This window comes from Passer domesticus, chromosome 21 (assembly GCF_036417665.1).
Source record: "Passer domesticus isolate bPasDom1 chromosome 21, bPasDom1.hap1, whole genome shotgun sequence".
NCBI lineage: Eukaryota > Metazoa > Chordata > Aves > Passeriformes > Passeridae > Passer > Passer domesticus.
The window spans coordinates 6,024,958-6,043,315 of NC_087494.1; the positions used below are offsets into that span (position 1 = coordinate 6,024,958).

At 53.0% G+C, this 18,358-nt stretch overlaps 1 protein-coding gene and 1 long non-coding RNA gene across 2 annotated transcripts in view; one reads left to right on the plus strand and one right to left on the minus strand.

The window, feature by feature from the left end:
* Window positions 1-18,358, plus strand: part of LOC135284809 (ubiquitin carboxyl-terminal hydrolase 42-like) — a 162,950-nt gene that overhangs the window by 62,277 nt on the left and 82,315 nt on the right. The gene's annotated exons all lie outside the window — the stretch shown is intronic.
* On the minus strand, window positions 12,577-14,207 carry LOC135284920 (uncharacterized). The gene is made up of 4 exons (XR_010350001.1): window positions 14,040-14,207; window positions 13,642-13,791; window positions 13,307-13,423; window positions 12,577-12,688 (listed from the first exon to the last, which is right to left on the minus strand). It is a non-coding gene; the product is annotated as an uncharacterized LOC135284920 (long non-coding RNA).

Genomic DNA, 18,358 nt, shown 5'->3' on the forward strand with positions numbered 1-18,358 from the left:
TACTACAAGTATCAGAACACCTCTGCCTTTCTCCATGGATCTTATCACTCAGAGATGCTCTAGAACAGGTTTGCACCCTGGATTGAAGCTCCCATCTTGGACTGCAATCTTAGAGGGACTTCCAAGTGTCCTTATGATGGCATTGGATGAAGGGAGATGCAGCTCTTTCCCTGGGTGCACTGACAGCATTGCCCAGAGCCAGGCACTGGGCACAGCGTCACCCTGAGCCAGCTGTGCCCCCTCCCAGAGCCCCCAGGGCCGGGCAGCTGCTCCCAGCCCTGTGCTCTGCAGAGGGAACTGGGCCGGGGGCTGCAGAGCTGCCCCACGGCTCTGCTGCAGCTCTGCCTGCACAGGAGGGGCTTCACGCCTTGGAGCCCCGGCCCTGAGGGCAGAGGCTTGGCTGGGGGACAGGAGGGAGGGGGCTTGTTCAGAGGGAGGGGCTGAACTGGAGGAGCTCCTGTGGGCATCTCTAAACTCTCCCTGCCACAGCATTGCTGGGTTTTGTTTTCTCTCATTCCCTGATCCTCTCTCTGCTTCCTGCAGATTTTCCTCCTGCAGGTGTTTCCGTGTGTCTGATCTCTCCCTGCCAGCACTCACAGACGCCAAATCTCTGTGCACTCTCCTTGACTTTACAGAACCCTCCCTGTGTGCAGGGAACTGGCTGGGGCAGGTTCTCTTTGCAGCTTGGAGAAAGGACAGCTGAGACTGAGACTGATGTGTCTAGCAAAGGTGATGCTGCTGCTGTCCATGGGCAGAGAGGCTGAAGGCACAATAGGGACCTCCTGTGAACCTACTGGTCACTAAAATAACAGTTCAGATGTCTCAGTCACGTGTGAAAATTCACAACTAATAATTCATAATCATCCATTAATATTTATCCCCCCTCATTGCCACTCTCCAATAGTAGGGATTCATCCCCCCTCCGTTCCACTCTCCAGTAGTAGGAGTCTGAACACAAAGTCTTAGGAAATTTCCTCATTTTTATCAAAATTTTTGTCTTGGAAATATTCTATGACTGATCAGAACCCCTCAGCATGTCAGTGCTTCATGAGCATTTCACCTCCTCTGCAGCAGAAATAGTCAGAGTTGTACTCACAGAGTCTGCAGGCATTGGGATGTTCCAGCTTTAGGAGATCACTCCAGGAGCTGCAGCTGCATTGTCCTGCAGCCAGAGGTTCCTGTGCCAAGGGCTGGCAGTGATTCTGCCCCAGGCACTTCTCAGCACCTTCCCAGCCCTGACTGATTGAAGCTCTCTGTGCCTCTGGTCTGTGCCCGGGCTGGCTGCAGGCAGTGCCCCAGCCCTGCTGGGCTGGCAGAAAAGCTGCTCATCAAGAGAAATGTGCTTTTGAAGCTCTTCTTGCTTACCAGGAGCTGCCTCTGTACCAGGAGCCCAGCCCAGCTCAGCAGCACAGGCACAGCACCAGGACTTTAATGACCCTCTGGGGCTTTGTGCTGAGGCCCTGAACATCAGTCCCTGAGAGGCAGCTGAAGAAACCTCTCCAGAACTCCAAGGCAGAATCCAACTCCAAAGTTGCTTTGACTTTTACTGGATGCCACTGAGGGACACGACTGAGAAAGTGTCCCCAGACCCCAGGCAGAGCAGAGAACTGGAGGCAGTGATGACAGGTGGGGACAAAGAGAAGCCAAGTCTTGGTGCCCTGGGGCACAGCAGGGTCTGTGCCACCAAGGGCTGTGAGGAGACACCTTGTCCTGAGGCCCTGGGACCTCCTGGCACAGCCCCAGCCAGGCTGGGCACTGTCAGCCCCTTGTCCTGCCCTCAGCATCCCCCTCTAGCCCACATCCCAGTGGCCTCAAGGATCTGCTGGAAGGAGTCCCTGGGGAGCCTTGCTCAGCAATGGCCCTGGGGGCTCCTGAATGCTCCCAGGAAGTGCAGGTTTTTCAAAGGACTTTGGGTTTGGCTTTTGCCTTGGAGTCTCTGAGAGGTTTGTGCAATCATGGCCTCCAATTATCTGCTGTAATTAGTCCCTTGAGGTTCTTTGTCTGTAGCAGCATTCAGTGGGACTCATTAATACTTCAGAGTACTTCAGGTTTTTAAACTACTTGGTGTTTGCCTTTTGGTACAGACTGTGTGAAAAAGATTGTGCAGTCACAGCCTCCAATTATCTGCTTTAATTATTCCCTTGAGAGGCTTTATCAAAAATGAGATTCTGTGGGGTTATTAATGCTTCAAGGTAATCCAGTTCTTTTAAGGTACTTGGTTTTTCCCTTTTGATACAGACTATTACAGCTTTGTGCAATCATGGCCCCAATAATCTGCTTTAAGGAGTCCCTTGAGAGCTTTGTACTGACACTCAGTGGGGCTCATTAATGCTTTGAGACACTCAAGGTGTTTAATGTCCTTTGGATTCTCCTTTCCACACTGAGTCTCTCAGAGGTTTTTTGCCATCCTGGCCACCAGTTCTCACCTCCAAGGAGTCCATGAGGAGCCTGTGTTGGAGCAGGACCTCAGTGGGACCCATTAATGCCTTGAGACATTTTGGGTGTTTCCTCCGACTTGGACTCCTGGAAAGGTTTGTGCAATCTCCTCTCAGGCCCTGAGGTTCCAGGGCTCAGCTCCAAATGCACCACAGGGCTCATTAGGATCAATCAAGTCCTGCCAAACCATGGCTCTGCCTTGATTTCCCTCTGCTCTAGTGCAGTTCATTAGGAGGGTTTCCTTTTTCAGTTATGGAGAAATATTTCAAAGAGTTTCTAGGAAGTATGTATTCCTATTTTAAAGGGTGTCTTTTATTGCTGTTCTTATTACACAAGAGGTGATTGCAGCATTCAGTGAGTGATATTGATCCAGCAGGGACTCTCCTAAGGAGCTCTGGCCTGCTCAGAGAAGCTGTGCCTTGAGCTCTGATGCAGTGTGGACAACCTTGCTCCACATTCCCCAAGCCCATTTTGTCTCTCCTCAGTCACCTGGGACCTGCTTTGCTCAGAGAACTGGCTGTACACAGCCAAAGAGGGGTCATCTTCTTTTATATTTTGAGGCAATCTAAAACTCCTGAGTTTCCCCATTGAAAACAGACATCCTCCTCAAGTGTGTGCCAAGCCCAAGCTGCCACCAAGGAGGTTCCCTTTCCCTAAGGCAGAACCCTGCAAGGAATATTTTAGACACACAGGAAGTTCTGCAATAAACACAAATCCAGAGTTTGCTCAGGGCAGAATTAGACCAGCTCCTGAAGGACAGACCAGCTTTGAACTCCTTGCAGCTGTAAGCTCTGAGTTGGGAGGTGTGGGAGAGACCCAAGAGTGAGGGAAGGGAAATGCAGAGCACCCAGCCAGTGCTTCTGTGCAGACAGGCTGTGGGGAAGGGCACTGCAGAGCTGCCCTGGGCCAGCTGGGAGGGTGGATCATCATCCCAGCCTGCACTGGGCCATTACAAGACACTGTTGGATGGACACTGCACCGACCCCAGCGCACCAGCCCATTGCTCAGGGCTGCTGTCACTGCCCAGAGCCAGAGGGGATCCCTTGCTGGGGGCTTGTGCCATGGCCACCTGCCCTGTGCCGCGCTGGCCGCTCCGGCACCAGCAACCAGCAGCAAAGGGCACTGCCAGGGCCAAAGGCCAGCTCAGCCAGACAGAAAGGGGCAGTGCTGGCACTGTTTCCATGGCAGCCCTCACTGGGGGTGACACCTGGGTCACCTGTCCTGGCAGCTGCCATGGAAAGCCCTGGCAGGGACTGAGGGCACAGACACTGGCACTGAGACACTGCTGGGCCGGGTGCTGAGCACAGGGCTGAGCACATAGAGATGGTTTTGTTCTTGCTGAGCTGCAACAGAGCCAAGGCCTGTCCTGCCCCTCCTCCAGCCACCCTGGGCAGGGGCTGGGGCTGTGGGGGAGCTTGGCAGGGGACACAGCCAGGACAGGTGACCCCAACTGACCCCGGGGATACCCCAGACCACAGGACATCATGCTCAGTGTATGAAGTGCGGGGAACAAGGAGGAAGGGGGGAATTTTGGAGTGAGGGTTTTTGCCTTCCCAGGTAACTCTTAAGCAACAGGGAACCCTGTTTCACCACTGGGCAGGGTCAGTACCAAAGACACAGACACCAACTTCAGGAATCCTGTAATTTATATAATGCACAGCTGCAAAGAATTACAAAAGGATAAGCTCAGCAAAGCACATAATCATTAGCAAAGAATTACAAAAGAAGCTCAGCAATCCATCCAGTCATTACTAACAAAGATTGCCTGCAGTGATTAAAGAAAGATCCATCATCAGTTACCCTCAGACTTTACCACCACCCAGATCCACACATCAGCTGGGGCAGACAAGGACTGCAGAGCCACTCCCAGACACTGGGAATTCCTGCAGGTGCCTCCACCTTTGCAGGCAAGGAGCCTCCAAGCCCGCTGTGAGAGGACACAGCTTTTACACTGTCAAACAAACAAGCTGACATCACTGCTAGGGTGGGAACATCTGGTTTCCTTCTCCTGATTGGTTTCTCCCAAAGCCTGGCCAGGACTCAAGGAGGAATCAAGGGAGTTGACTTTGATCCTTCACTCCCAAACAAGGCCAGATAGGGCCTTGTCTGGTTTCTAAATACAGAAAGAGAAATCCATGTTTTATCAAGGAACACATCCACTGATCATGTTGTTAATAATGCTTTGTTAGTGAGTGGATACAAATATAACATTTGGTTGGAAGGTTCATCTAGAGATGAACTTTGCCTCCGGGCCTGTTCAGGCCTTGATCCCAGCCTGTTCAGGCCTTGCTACTTGGATGGGTCCGGAGAGCTACAATGAACTACAAGCTTCATAACAATTATTTCAATAACACAGTTTAGATTTAGATATTAGGTATAAAGGCATCTCCCTTTGTGCTTCAATTAAGTGCTGTTAAATTTCATTACTTAGAGCTATTCACGTTCCTTTTCAAACATGCCTAAAGAGTTGCTGTTATTCTGTTATTTATCAAATGCTCTCTTTTCTTGAGACTGTCTCTTTTAAGACAAGACTTAATACTCCACCTCCCAGCACTAAGTGTCACAACCACTCTAACATGGAATGTTAGAGTGCACACCAAGTGCACACACTGCAATGATGACAGACACTGCCACAAATGCATTTCACTGCAGCCTCCAATTTGGCAGCCCTGAAGCCAATCCCACCACTAAGAATTTTCTTCTTTCTGCCACTCTTCTCCTGCTCCTTCTGTCAAGGTGATTGCTGACTGTTGGCCTTGAAACCCATCCCTGACAGCAGTGCAACATTCCTGTCCCATGACAGCCCAGGCTCCTCCTTGGCCAGCAAGCAGATAATCCAAGGCCATGCGGTTCTGTGGAGTCCCCATTTTTGTTTGTTGGAGCCCATAGGATGTGCTACTGGACATTTTAACAGCATCATTTGCTACTCCTTCTAATAATCCATCCAGTCAACTCCGCAGGATGGGGCAGCACACATGGGGCACAGGATGAACCAGAATCTTTTGCTTTCTGAAACCCAAGGCACTCCTTGGGGTGAAAATGTTCTCTGGGCTCCAGGTCTTCCTTGTGGTTGTTGCTGAAGGACCCTAAATGGTGGCCCTGCAGCCAGGAGTGGGGTAACACTGACACTGACCAGCTCCAGCAGCCCAAGCTCTACTGACATTGGCAGTGATGGTAAAACACAGAAATCCTCTCACAATGTGGCCCCTGTAACTAGAACAGGCTTGGGTTTCTCCTGAAGGGAAATCTTAGTGAATCCTGTCAAACGGATCATTGTATTCCTGTGTTTTCTTGAACTGTCCCTTCATTGACAGTTACGAGTCAGAGCCCATGGACTGAGTTCTGGCCACCCCACAGGGTGGGCCCTCCAAGGGAACCCCATTCCTCCCAACTTCAGCTGAGAACAAACCCAGCAATTACTGACATGGAGTACTTTGGCTACTCTGATCTTGAAATTTTCAGAACTAATCATTAAATTTTGATGACTAATCCCTTGGTGAAACACTGGAGGTGTTTGTGGCAAACAAAGATTCTGGCACACTATCCAGGTACAACTTACAGACATCAATAGTACTTCAGTGACACCAATCTTAATTTTTTCTCAATCTCATTTGAGTAAGGAACAATAATTCTGTTGTCCATGGAGCTGGCACCTTTTCAATTCCAGAATAATGCCCCCAGGGTCCTTTGCTGTTCAGCTTTACCATGTTGTCTGTGGCTAACAAGGCTTGGTGAGGCTCTTTCCCCTTTGGCTGGAAGGGGGCCGGGTCCCAGTCCCTGAGGGCACCCAGGCTCCTGGATGGAATTTGTCTGGAAGTCCCTCAGTGCCACAGCAGCCTTCACAGGGAGCCCTGTGGATCAGAGCATTTTCCAAAGGGGCCATTGGGGCAAACAAGGAGATTTGGTCTGGCAGCATGTGTAAAACAGTATCCTGTAATACCTACTTGTTCTCACACAGAATACTTGGTTGCAGGGACATATTCCCATTGTTCCTGCCCAGGTTTCAGGATTCAATATTGTCTTTCCTAGGAGCTGCTCCTTCAGCTGCCTCAGGAGGGCCTTTTGGCCTCCAGGCCCACACTCTGGCTCCTTTATTAGGACTGCTGGATCCCAACCCTTTATCTCCACAAATGGTAATGACTGGAGGTGGATCTCCATTTTTCACAATCGTGCTTAGAATTGCAATATCAATAATTGTGCTACCCTGTCATGGGGTTGAATAATCTAATCTTATTGACAATTGTTTAATAGAATTACTGTAATTTCTCCTTTATATTCAGCACCAATTCCTCCTTTCCTCCTGCCATGACATGAACACTTTGCAAGACCAAGCTCCAAGCGAGCAGTTACCAAACCAAAGTGTCCTGGAGGAATCAGAATTCCTGTCTCACTATTGATAGGTTTCATTTGCTTTGGATTTATCCTAATTAATTCCAGTGCATGAAGGTCCAGCCCTGCAGCCTCTGGGCTGGCCCTGCCAGGGGCCATCACACCCACAACAATTTCCCAGGCAGTCCAAGCCTCACTGCCCATGGTTGTAGGTGCAAATTGGGTGCAGCCATGCACAGCCAGGGGTTTCCATTTCCCCAGTGGGCCATTGTTAAGGGTATGGAGCACATCTGGGAGATGGGTTCTCCATGGGGACAAGTTCCCATCTCCTCCTTTTTTCAACTGCTCTTTTAACAACCCCTTCACCCGTTCAACAAATCCTGCAGCTTGAGTATAGTCTGGTACATGAAAAACCCTGCAGTCTTAATCACGGTATTTTTCACAGTAACACACAAAGCACTCTGCATCACAGTATCAGTAAACCCTGTAAAAATAGACAATTTCATCCCATCCTCCTTTTTTCATTGTATACAATCTCACAAAGTTTACCTCTGACATTAGGGTCCAGGCCAATCATTTTCTGTAGAGTGTTTAATGTTACATCCCTGAGCAGCCAAAGCTACCAAATTAGTATTGTCAGCACTATTTCACATTATTACTATTTTATACATAGATATAGGTATTGATATAGAAATATAAATATAGACAGATAGGTATAGACATATATATAAAATATATATAGCAATATATATATTAAGGTCTTATACTATAAATATGTACATAGTTATTTATGATATTAATATTTCATTTGCACAAATGCATTGAAGGTCAAGATTAAAACCTTCTTCTGTTGCTCCATGTGGGAGCATTCCAACAATAATTGTTTCTTCTGAAGGTGCTGTTTCCAATGTACTGTTAACAAATTCATCTTTGTCTGCCCAACCCCACAAATCATTTTCCTTTTCCGTATGCAATTTTTGGAAGCATTTTAAGACATCCATGAGTTCAGCTTCTTTTAACCAACTGCCCCACTGCTCACACAGTGCTGCAACCTCAGCCCACTCCAGAGCCAGCCAACTCCAGGGAAGGGCTTCCCATCTGGGAATTTCTGATGGCACTGATTCCTCACATTTACATTTAACAAGTGACATTTTGCTGTGATCTGGCCAGACTCTGCCAGTTTTGTTTTACCAGTGGGCAGGGTCATCACCGAAGACACAGACTCCAACTGAAGGAATCAGTGTCATTCACTGCAGCTCAAAGGAGCAAAGAATCACAAAAGGAGCAGCTCAGCAATGCACCCAACCATCACCACCAAAGATTGCCTGCAGTGATTAAGAAAGATTCAGCACCAGTTCCCCTCAGCCTTTACCATCCCCCAGATCCACACAGCAGCTGGGGGAACCTGTCACAGCCAAGGGCTGCACAGCCACTCCTGGACACTGGGAATTCCTGCAGGTGCCTCCAGCCACAGGTGAGGCTCCAACCTCGCTGTGAGAGGGCCCAGCTCTGACAGTGCTGAATGAACAAACTGACAGCACTTCTAGTGCGGGAACATCTGGTTTCATCCTCCTCTTGGGTTCCTCCCAAAGCCTGGTTATGGCTCAAGGAGGAACCAAGGGAGGTGACTTTGATCCTTCAGCCCCAAACAAGGCCAGATGTCAGATTTCATGGCCTTGTCTGGCTTGCAAATACAAAAAGATCAATACATGTTTCACTAATGAGTGGCTACATCTATCACAGTGCTAATGACCATGCATATTTCATCAGTGAGCAGATACAAAGATAACCTTTGGTTGGAAGGTTCATCCAGAAGTCACTTTTGGCTCAGGGCCTGCTGTTCAGGCCTCACTCAGGGCTGTTATCCAGGCCTTGGCACTTCAGGGACATGGTTTAGTGCTGGGCTTGACACTGCTGGGTGACCGGCTGGACTGGATGAGCTCAGAGGTCTTTTCCAACAGAAAGGATGCTGTGATTCCATTATTATATCTGCTGCATTCATCTAGGTCTATTTGAGCAGCATTACTTTGCTCCAAAAGTTCCCTCTTGTTCAGCTCTTGTGGTCTGTGGTGGCAGCTCCTTCAGCTCCTGGTGCTAAGCTGCTCATGCTGAACAAGATGACTCGGAAAGATGAATACAGTCCATGCAATTCCTTCTGGGACACAGAGAGGGGAGGGTGTGGAAACAGGAGCATTGTATGATGTGGCCTCCTCTCTGCCCTTCACGCCTTTCAGTGCTTTGAACCAGCAAGGAGCTTTTTCCAAGAGTGCAATGGAGCAGCTGCTCCTGCTCCCGGCTCTGGCTCTTCCCAGTCTCTGACCTTGCTTGGCTTTGTCCCTCTTGCTGTGCCCTTGGTTCCCCCAGGACTCAGTGGCTGCTGCCCAGGACTGTAGGACTGGCACAGATGCAGTGGTTGAGACCCTCCGTGCTCCACACGGGAACCAGGAGCAAAGGGCTGCAGCACCTCGTGCTGGGGCAGAGCCCGAATTCTGAGAGGGAATAACAGAGTTATTCATGTGCATTGCTGCATTGGCATGCAGGTGCTGTGCCTGGAAACACAGAGTTCAAGATGTGCAAAAGAATTCTGCAGCTCTTGACTGGATCAGGATGTCAGCAGTGCTGAACTCCAGCTCAGTCCAAAGCAAACACATCACACCTCTGCTCGTACTTGCTAGCTTTTTTTCTTCAGGATATCCAGAGAAAAGTAAACAGAGGAGGAGCCTACCTTTTAATTGTTTATCAGAAATGTTTCTCAATTTGCTGTACATTCCTTTTTTAGAATGAGTTTTCTGTTAAAAAAAAAGGAAAAAAGAAAAAAATATGAAAGATAAAAAAAACCAAACAAATGTGTAGTGAAAATCTTTTAAACTTTGGATTAAGAGGCAACTGATCTTTTTAAAAAGAGAAATCAGTTACTCTGTAAATGCTCTGATGGCATGGAGTCATATTACTGACCTCAACATCACGTTTTTAAAAGATTCTCGGTTTTCTTTGTAATATTAAGTTATTTTACATTGTGGTTGAATAAATAGGAAATTGAAAGATGGATTGTGCATGACTGTGTCTTGAGTGTAAAAATATTGCAGTTTGGAATTTGGATCTAAAATGTTGGAAATGAAAGTTATAAATCCCAGTGGATTGTGTGACAGCAGCTTTCCTAGAGGATATGCAGCACTCCAAGGACTTCATCAGTGGGGTTGGGGGTACTTGGATCTTTGTCCTATGCCACTCTGAGAATGGAATGGAACTTCGCCTGCCACCAGCCCAGGTCACCCTCTGCCACCAAAGCTCCTTGGACCTTGTGTCACCCAAGCAGACACAAAGTGTTTGTGCTGCTCCCCCTTTTGCACAAACCCACAGAGAGCTGGGATTTTTCCAAGTCTCATGTCTGCATTGGGCCAAATTCCTAGAGAAGCAGCAGCCCATCCCAATGAATATGGCGAGTTATGTGGATGGTTGTGAGCTCCACTTCCTACCTAGAAATTATGAATCTGCTTCTGAATGCTGCTCCTTCAGCTCTTGGACGCCTTCTCCCACAGGGTAGGGAAAAAATCCCCTGGCCACCAGTTAAATGGTGAATTATGCTAAAGTTACTGCTCTGTGGGAAACCCCTATCCATCCATATCCTATTAATATATCCATACCTGGGGGTGTGCATGGTTTTGTCTTGTGTACAAAGGAAGGAGTGTGCAAGCAACGTGACTGACACTTTCACTGTCCATGTTCATCCCATACCCATGGGTACAGAGACATTATGGAAACCCTGTCACAGACAGAGCCTTCTGTACATGGACACAGAGACATCCAAGAGCCCCTGGCACACACAGAGCCTTCTGTCCATGGATGCACAGACATCCAGGAGCCCCTGACACACACAGACCCTTCTGTCCCTGGATACAGAGACATCCAAGAGCCCCTGGCACACACAGACCCTTCTGTCCATGGATACAGAGACATCCAAGAGCCCCTGGCACACACAGAGCCTTCTGTCCATGGATACAGAGACATCCAAGAGCCCCTGGCACACACAGACCCTTCTGTCCATGGATACAGAGACATCCAAGAGCCCCTGGCACACACAGAGCCTTCTGTCCATGGATGCACAGACATCCAAGAGCCCCTGACACACACAGACCCTTCTGTCCCTGGATACAGAGACATCCAAGAGCCCCTGGCACACACAGACCCTTCTGTCCATGGATACAGAGACATCCAAGAGCCCCTGGCACACACAGACCCTTCTGTCCATGGATACAGAGACATCCAAGAGCCCCTGGCACACACAGAGCCTTCTGTCCATGGATGCACAGACATCCAAGAGCCCCTGGCACACACAGACCCTTCTGTCCCTGGAGGACGGAGCGTGGTGGGTGGGGGTGGTTGGTGGGCAGCGAGTCCTGGACAGCAGGCCAGACCTGGCTCCAGCCCTGCCAGGCCCTGCCAAGGCTCAGTGCCAGCTCCTCTGGAATGGGAAAGCCCTTCAGCATTGTCCCTGCCCAGAGGAGCAGTGCTGACCTGGCAGCACAGGTGGTTTTACCCTCAGGCTGCAGGAGATGAGAACACAACACTTGCCAGCACTGAGTGCGAGGCACAGCTCCGGGTGCTCCCCATGAACCTCAGCTCTGGGAGCACTGTCTGCCCCAAGCTCCAGGGGCTGCAGTGGGAGCCCGGCTGGGCTCTGCCCTGGGGCCATCCTGCAGGGACAGCTGGAAACAGGGAGCATTCAGCTGCCACAAACAGCCAAGCCAGGGCTGCAGGGCAGCTGCTCCAGCCCCGACTGCACTGCTGTGTGCTGTGCTCTGGGGCTGGGGCTCCCCACACAGGGGACTGGACTGGTGTGCCAGAGGAGACAGAGAAGCTTCAGCTTCAGCCTCACTGAGGTGGCTGTGTGGGCTGGGAAGAGTGGGGAGGCTCAAGGGGATTCACAGAGCTCATCCTGCTGCAAGGATGAAGAAAAGGGAGTGGGAACTCAGCAGTGGAGGAGAGCTGAGGGCTGGAGAGTGGCTCTGAATGACACTAAAATCCCACTGGACCTCTGAGACATTGCTGCTCCTCAGCCAGTGACAGCATGAGTCCCTAAACCTGGGGCTCGGCCTTCCTTGTGGTCAGGGGCAACACGGAAGGCCAGCAAGTAAAGGAGACTGCGATGGGCTGGGAATTCACTGGGGGAAAAAAGGGAGCAGTTGAGAAGTAAAAGGCAGGTGGGGGAGAGAACTGTTCATAGAAGGGCTGAGCTACATCTTGAGCAAGCTGAAAAATGTCATTTGGAGTCATCCCAGATTGATTTGATTTCAGAAGGTACTGAACAATTTTAATTTTTGGGAGGTGTCATGTTTTCCCTTGGAGGTGTCCACGCTGCAAACTTGAGCTGCGTTGTCAAAATGCTCAAGCAAGTCTGTGCTGCAGGTGACACCATTTCTTCTTTGGCTGATTCCAGCCCGGTGCTGAGCTCCAGCAGAGCCCTGCCAGAGCCCAGAGCAGCCTCAGCATCTGCAGAGCCTGGCTGCAAGGAGAGAAAGCAGAAACTGCCCGTCAGCTGAGGGGTCCTGTCTCCTTGTCCCAGCTGCCCATGGTGCCCAGGCCGTGCTGGCCGTGCCCAGATCTGTGCCCAGAGCTGCCCATCAGTGCTGCCTTTGGGAGCAGGGCAGGAGGGCAGGACATGTGCCCAGCCTGCAGCCAGCCATGGCACATCCACCTGCTCAGCAGCTGCCCAGAGCAGGATGCTCCTGTGCTCGCTGCCATCTCCCAAAAGCTCTGATCCCACCCTGCCAAGCAGACGGGCACCCACCTCACGCCATCCATGGCTGGAAGAAAAGCTGGTCCCAAACGATGTCCTCAGCCTGCTCCAAGGGCACGGCCCATCCACGCTGCAGCTGGTCCCAAGCACTTCCCAATCCAGACTGGACCACCTAGAATGCTTCCTCTAGAAAAAACAAACAACAAATTGTTGAAAAGAGGTTAGAGACAAAAAGGGAAAAGAAGAAGAAAGGTCAAAACTCTTAGCTCTGTCAGGGCCTTGAGGAAGGCCCAACCCCTACATGCTAGGGAAAAATCCAGCCATGGGTGAGGGAGGTCCACACTTTCTCTCTTTCCCTCTGCACTGCCCCCCAAAATAACCATGATCCCAAAGCAAACAAGGGCAGTGGAGCAGCCCAAGCCCTTCCTTGCCTGCACAGCAAAGCAGCCCGTGCACAGGTTCTGGAGTCCCACCTCTGCTCCCACCACGGGGGTTTGTGTTGGGCTGGCTGCCCCAGCCCCAGCCCCAGCCCAGGGCACGGTGGGTGCTGGGGGCTGTTGGCAGGGCCAGGAGCCCACTCCCATTTCGTACCCACCCCAGCCCATCCCACCAGCCCTGCCAAAAAAGCAGCTGGGCAGCTGAATGAAGATTTAGTTCCATCTGCCCCAGCAAAGGGGGAACCTCTGCTTCCCAGCCAGGCTGGGCAATGCCCAAATCTGGGAGCATTTCCCCACGTGTGGACTCATCTGCAAACTCCCTGTGGAGTTTGGCTTTGAAGAAGGTGCCACAATCATAGTGCATCACCTTCAACTGCTGGTGGCCAGGTTGAGGAAGAGGTTGTCATCCTTGATGTCATCCTCACTGTCTCCTGCAGCAGCAGCCCCACCCGGTACAGCTTCTCTGGGGGCTCCTTCTCCTTCCCTGGGGTGAGACCAGGCTGTCAGGGCTCTGCCCAGGGCCCCAGCTGTCAGGGAACCAGGACAAGCAAAACCTGCTTGGATGGCAGCCACCAGGGCTGGGCAGAGCAGCTCAGCTCCAGCACAAGGGCTGCGTGTTCCCATCCCATGACCCTGGTGCAGTGACACAGGCTGGGTTCATTTGCTTCTCATTGCCAAGGCATGTGTGCAGCTGTAACTTACCAGGGCCCTGGATCAAAGTGTGCCTGTGGCTCTCTCCCTTCTTCTAGGGCAGACGAATATCCTGCATCCAAGGATGACAGAACAGCTCTTCTAATGAGGGTCTGGCCAAGGAGTGCATGGATAAACACCACCCAATCAGATTTTGGCACTCTGGGGAGAGAAACCAGAAACTGCCCGTCAGCTGGAGAAGGCTCCTGTCTGCTTTGCCCCACTATTCCCATGCCCAGGCCATGCTGGATGCGCTCAGAGCTGGGCCTGAACTTCCCCATCAATTCTTGGTTTTGGGGGAGAGCAGGACATGTGCCACCTCCTCAGCAACTGCCAGAGCGGGATGCTCCCGAGCCCGCTGCTGTCTCCCAGCACTGGTATTGCACCCATGCCCAGAGAAGAGGATCCACCTGGAGAGAGCCGTTGTGGCAGCGAGAGCTGGCCCCAGCTGAAGTTCCAGCCCCTCCTGAAAGGCATCTTCCCACAGACCATCTGGTGCAGCAGGATGCCCAGGGACCAGATGGTAGCTGGCTCGCCATGGTACCAGCCAAAGCGGGTCCATTCCGGGGGGCTGTATGATGGTGTTCCTGTGGAATACAGATGGAGTTCGTCAGGGGGATGCTGCTGCTCCCAGAGCCTGGCCCCAGCATCCCTGGGCGGGCGAGGGCTGCATCAGTGGCACACAGGGTGACCACTGTCCTCTCACCAGCATCTGGGACTGGTGTACAAACTTGGGATTGCAAAAGAAGCCACTGGTGTGGAAAGGGGACAGTGGAAGCCCTGGCTAGGTCTGACCATGACATGCAAAGGAAATACCCACTGCGTGCTGGGGAAAAACCATGCCCTCATTCTCCCTGCCTGCATTGCCCCAAACATATTATGAAGCCAAGGCAAACAGGGCAAGTGGAGCAGTCCAAGCCCTTCCTCTTGCCTGCACACAAACCGGCTGGGACACAGGTTCCGACCTCCCTCTCTGCTACCCCCACCCACGGCTGTTTTTGTCAGGCTGGCTGCCCCAGCCCAGCCCCAGTCCTGGGCAGAGTGGTGGGCAAGGCCTGCCAGCAGGGCTGGAACATGGCTCCCCACCCACCCCTGCTCTAAAGCAACTCAGCTGCAGATTCAGTCCCCTGAGTGGCAGCAAAAGGGAGAATCCCCGCTGCCACAGCCAGCTTGGGCTGTGAGATCTTGGGCCATGAGATGCCAGGAGCGGGAGCACAGCCCTGTGTAGGCTCACCTGCAAAGTGAGTGTAGGCTGTGTCTTGCAGGTAGGTGCCACAGCCAAAGTCAATCAGCTTAGCCTGCCCGGTGGCCAGGTCAACCAGGATGTTCTCTGGTTTGATGTCTCTGTGCAGGACCCCGCAGCTGGTGCAGTGCCGCACGGCCTCCAGCACCTGGCGGAACAGCTGCCGCGCCACCTCCTCGAGCAGGAACCCCCGTGCCCGAATGAAATGCAGGAGGTCCTGAGACTGCTCTGGCCGCTCCAGCACCATCACAATGTCGCTGGGGAGCTCAAGCCACTCCAGCAGCTGGATGACACCGGGGAAGCCTGTGGACACCTTGTCCTGCAGCACAACCTCCAGGGGAGCGCTGGTGCCGTCGGGCTGCGGGAGGAGCACGATGCCGTCAGTCGGGCCAATGCTGGGCCAGGGCTGGGCAACCCCTCAGCCAGCCCGGGATGCTCTGCGCCCTGCGCTGGCCCCAGGCCCGCTCCCCCTCGAGACGTCCTGGCGGCTTCCACCATGCCGGGGTTTGGCTCATCCCCGCCCGGCACGGCCCGGCTTCTCCCGCTGTCCCGGCTCACTCACCAGCTCGCTCCAGTGCCAGATGTGATTCCGTGGCACCCTTTTGATGGCCACCTGCAAGCCAAGGGGAGCAGCGGGCTCAGATCAACGCCTGCCCTGCTGAGCCCCATCCTCCTCCTCCTCCTCCTGCGCCCCCTCCTCCTCCGCCCGCCGCCGGCCCTGCCGCTCACCGGGGCGCCGTCCGAGAGCCGTGTCGCCGAGCAGACGCTGCCGAATCCGCCGCGCCCCAGCAGGGAACCCAGGCGGTACCGCTCCTGCAGGGCCTCCTGCGCCTTCCCTGCGGGCGGGACGCGGCTGTCAGCGCTCGGCCCGGGGCCAGCAACGGCCCCCGAGCGCCCCTCACCCGCCCCGGCCCGACCATCCCCCGGCGTTCGGTTTTCGGAACGCGACACGGGAGGCTCGGGGCCGGCGGCTGCGCTGCCGAGCGGCGGAGCTCGGGCCGGGAAAGCCGCAGCGGAGGCGGCGGGAGAGGCAACGCCGCCTGTGTCCTCCGCGGGCCCCGGGAGGAGCCGGGGCTGGGGCCGGGGCCGGGCTCGGGGTCGGGGCCGGGACTGGACCCTTCGTCGGGGCCGGGGCCGGGGCCGGGGCCGGGCTCGGGCCAGGCGGAGCCAAAAGCCGGCGATGCCGCCCCAGGCACTGAACCCCGCCCAGCAGCGCCAGCGCCAGCACGGCCAGAGCCGGGCTGAGGCCAGGCGGCGGCGGGACGGCCGGGGGCGGGCACGGGGCAGCCCCGCCCGGGGCCGGGGGCGGGCCGGGGGCATGGCCCGGCCCGGCACGGGGAGAGGGAGGCGGGGAGAGGAGAGGGACGGCGGGAGAGGTACGGGACAGCAGGAGAGGGAGAGGAGAAGAGAATCTAAAGTTTTGTCTGCCGCTGCCGCTGCTGCTGCTGCTGCCGCTGCTGCAACTGAAGCTCCGGGGCCGTTTGTCCCCGTGTCCGTTTGTCCGTTGCCCGCTCGCCCCCGCCCCGAGCCCCACGTTCCCCGAGGGCAGCCCCTGAGCCTCTGCAAACACGGGAATTTTGCCGAGTTCAGCCCAGACCCAGAGTCTGGACTCCTGCACAGTGGCTCAGGAATCCCCTGAGTCCCTGCTGTGCATTGTCCCTGCTGAGGGTCAAACACTCTCAGAGCGCATTCCCTGAATGCAGAATTTGTACCTGACCCAAGCACTGCACTTACCTCTCCAGCATTGATTTCCAAGAAAAACAGGGGAAGCCAAACTGTGTCTAGGTCATGGTATCTAAAATGTCTAAAACTTGCCAACTCATGGATCTTAGAAGTGAGATCTGTTTGGAATTAATGGGATGGACAACTAGTGCAAGATGGAAAAGGGGAGCATAAAAATAAATTGAGAAAAAAGTCTTGAATTGTTTCAATTTTCATTTAATTTCTTAAAAGCTCTTTCAGTTTTTCCAGAATCTTCTCCTCAGTCCTGTTTGCTTTTTCCAAGAACCTTTCCTGGAGAACGAGGTGCAGCTTCTGTCACAAGGTGTGCCACCAACTGCAGCTTTCCACGCTGTGGGTGCAGCACAAGACTTGCAGCAAAGCAGGAGAAATATTTGAAGAATTTGACAGCTTGTTCTTTTCTTTTCCTTGTGGGCTGGGCAGTGGTGCCATTGGTAAGGTTTTCATTGTTACTGTTCTACCCTAAGAAAAGATGACAGGCTACCAAGAACTCTTAGGGAATGCAAGCCTGACTGAATGCAGAGAAACAAACTCTAGAGCCTACAGCCAGAAGTGGAGAGCTGTGTGATAATCATTTCAACACCCCCAAGGACATCTTGAAAATGATCTAGAAGATGAAAATGGGCTGACAGGGAGTTTGTTTCTGTCTTCAGTCCAGATTCTTCTACATCTGAAAACAATTCCACAGTCTCCATCTAAATCAAGAGTCCAATCAGTTCATGAAAAGCCCCAGAACAAACTGTACCTCTCAGGAGATGACGGAAAGAATCTGAAAAGGGAAAATGCAGGAGAAATGCATTTCTCAGCACTGCAGTACTTGCCTACCTGAAACCCTCCTCCATTTCCTCTGCATGCCTGGATCTGTTGGTGTCAGTTCTGTATTCGGTGGTGCCTCCAGCCCTGAATCCCCTCATCTACAGCCTGAGGAACCAGGAGCTCAAGGCTGCAGTGAGAAGACTGATGACTGGACATCTTAGGAAGCATTAAACTGATTGCCAATTTCGGCAAATCACTTGTAATAAAAGTCATCTTTTATAGCTCTTTTGGTTTGGTTCTTTAATTTCCCTGTCGTTTTCCTTTTTAAATATTCTTCCTAAAACTAGACAATTGTTTCTGCCATCTCTGACTTTGTTTCTCTCCACCTTCCCTGTGGCCACAGACTGTGCCAATGAGGGGCTGCAGTCTCAAAGGTTTTAAAGGAACTAAAGGATCTCCCAGCAAAGTTTTCTGCAGAGATGCCTCTATTCTTGCCTTCTCTGGAGCTGCAGCAGCAATGTCTGTGTGCAGAGCTGGGGCAGATCAGTGCTGGCACAGCAGCTGTGCCCAGCAGCAGCAGCAGCACTTGGTGCTCCCAGTGCTGCTGCCGTGGCCCTGCCCCGCTGCCCTGGTGGCCCTGGTGTTGCTGCAGGGCCTGAGTGCTCTTGGGGCCGGGCACAGTCCTGGGGGTGGCAGTGCCGGGGCTGCAGCAGGGACAGGCCATGGGCACTGCTGGGGCAGCGCTGACGCCTCAGGCCAGGCCCTGGGGGCTGCAGGCTCCTTGCCCAGGCTCTCTCAAGAACACGGCCAGCCCAATGCTCAGCACAGAAAAGCCCCAGGGTGAACAGCCCCAGGCTGGCCGTGGGCAGGCTGGGGTCAAACAGCATGGCTGGGGCTCTGCAAGGGCCCTGGGGGAGACGGGAAGGAGCAGCAGAGCAGGGGCTGATCCATCCCCAGTGCGCTGCACAGCCCAGGGCAGCGTCCCAGAGC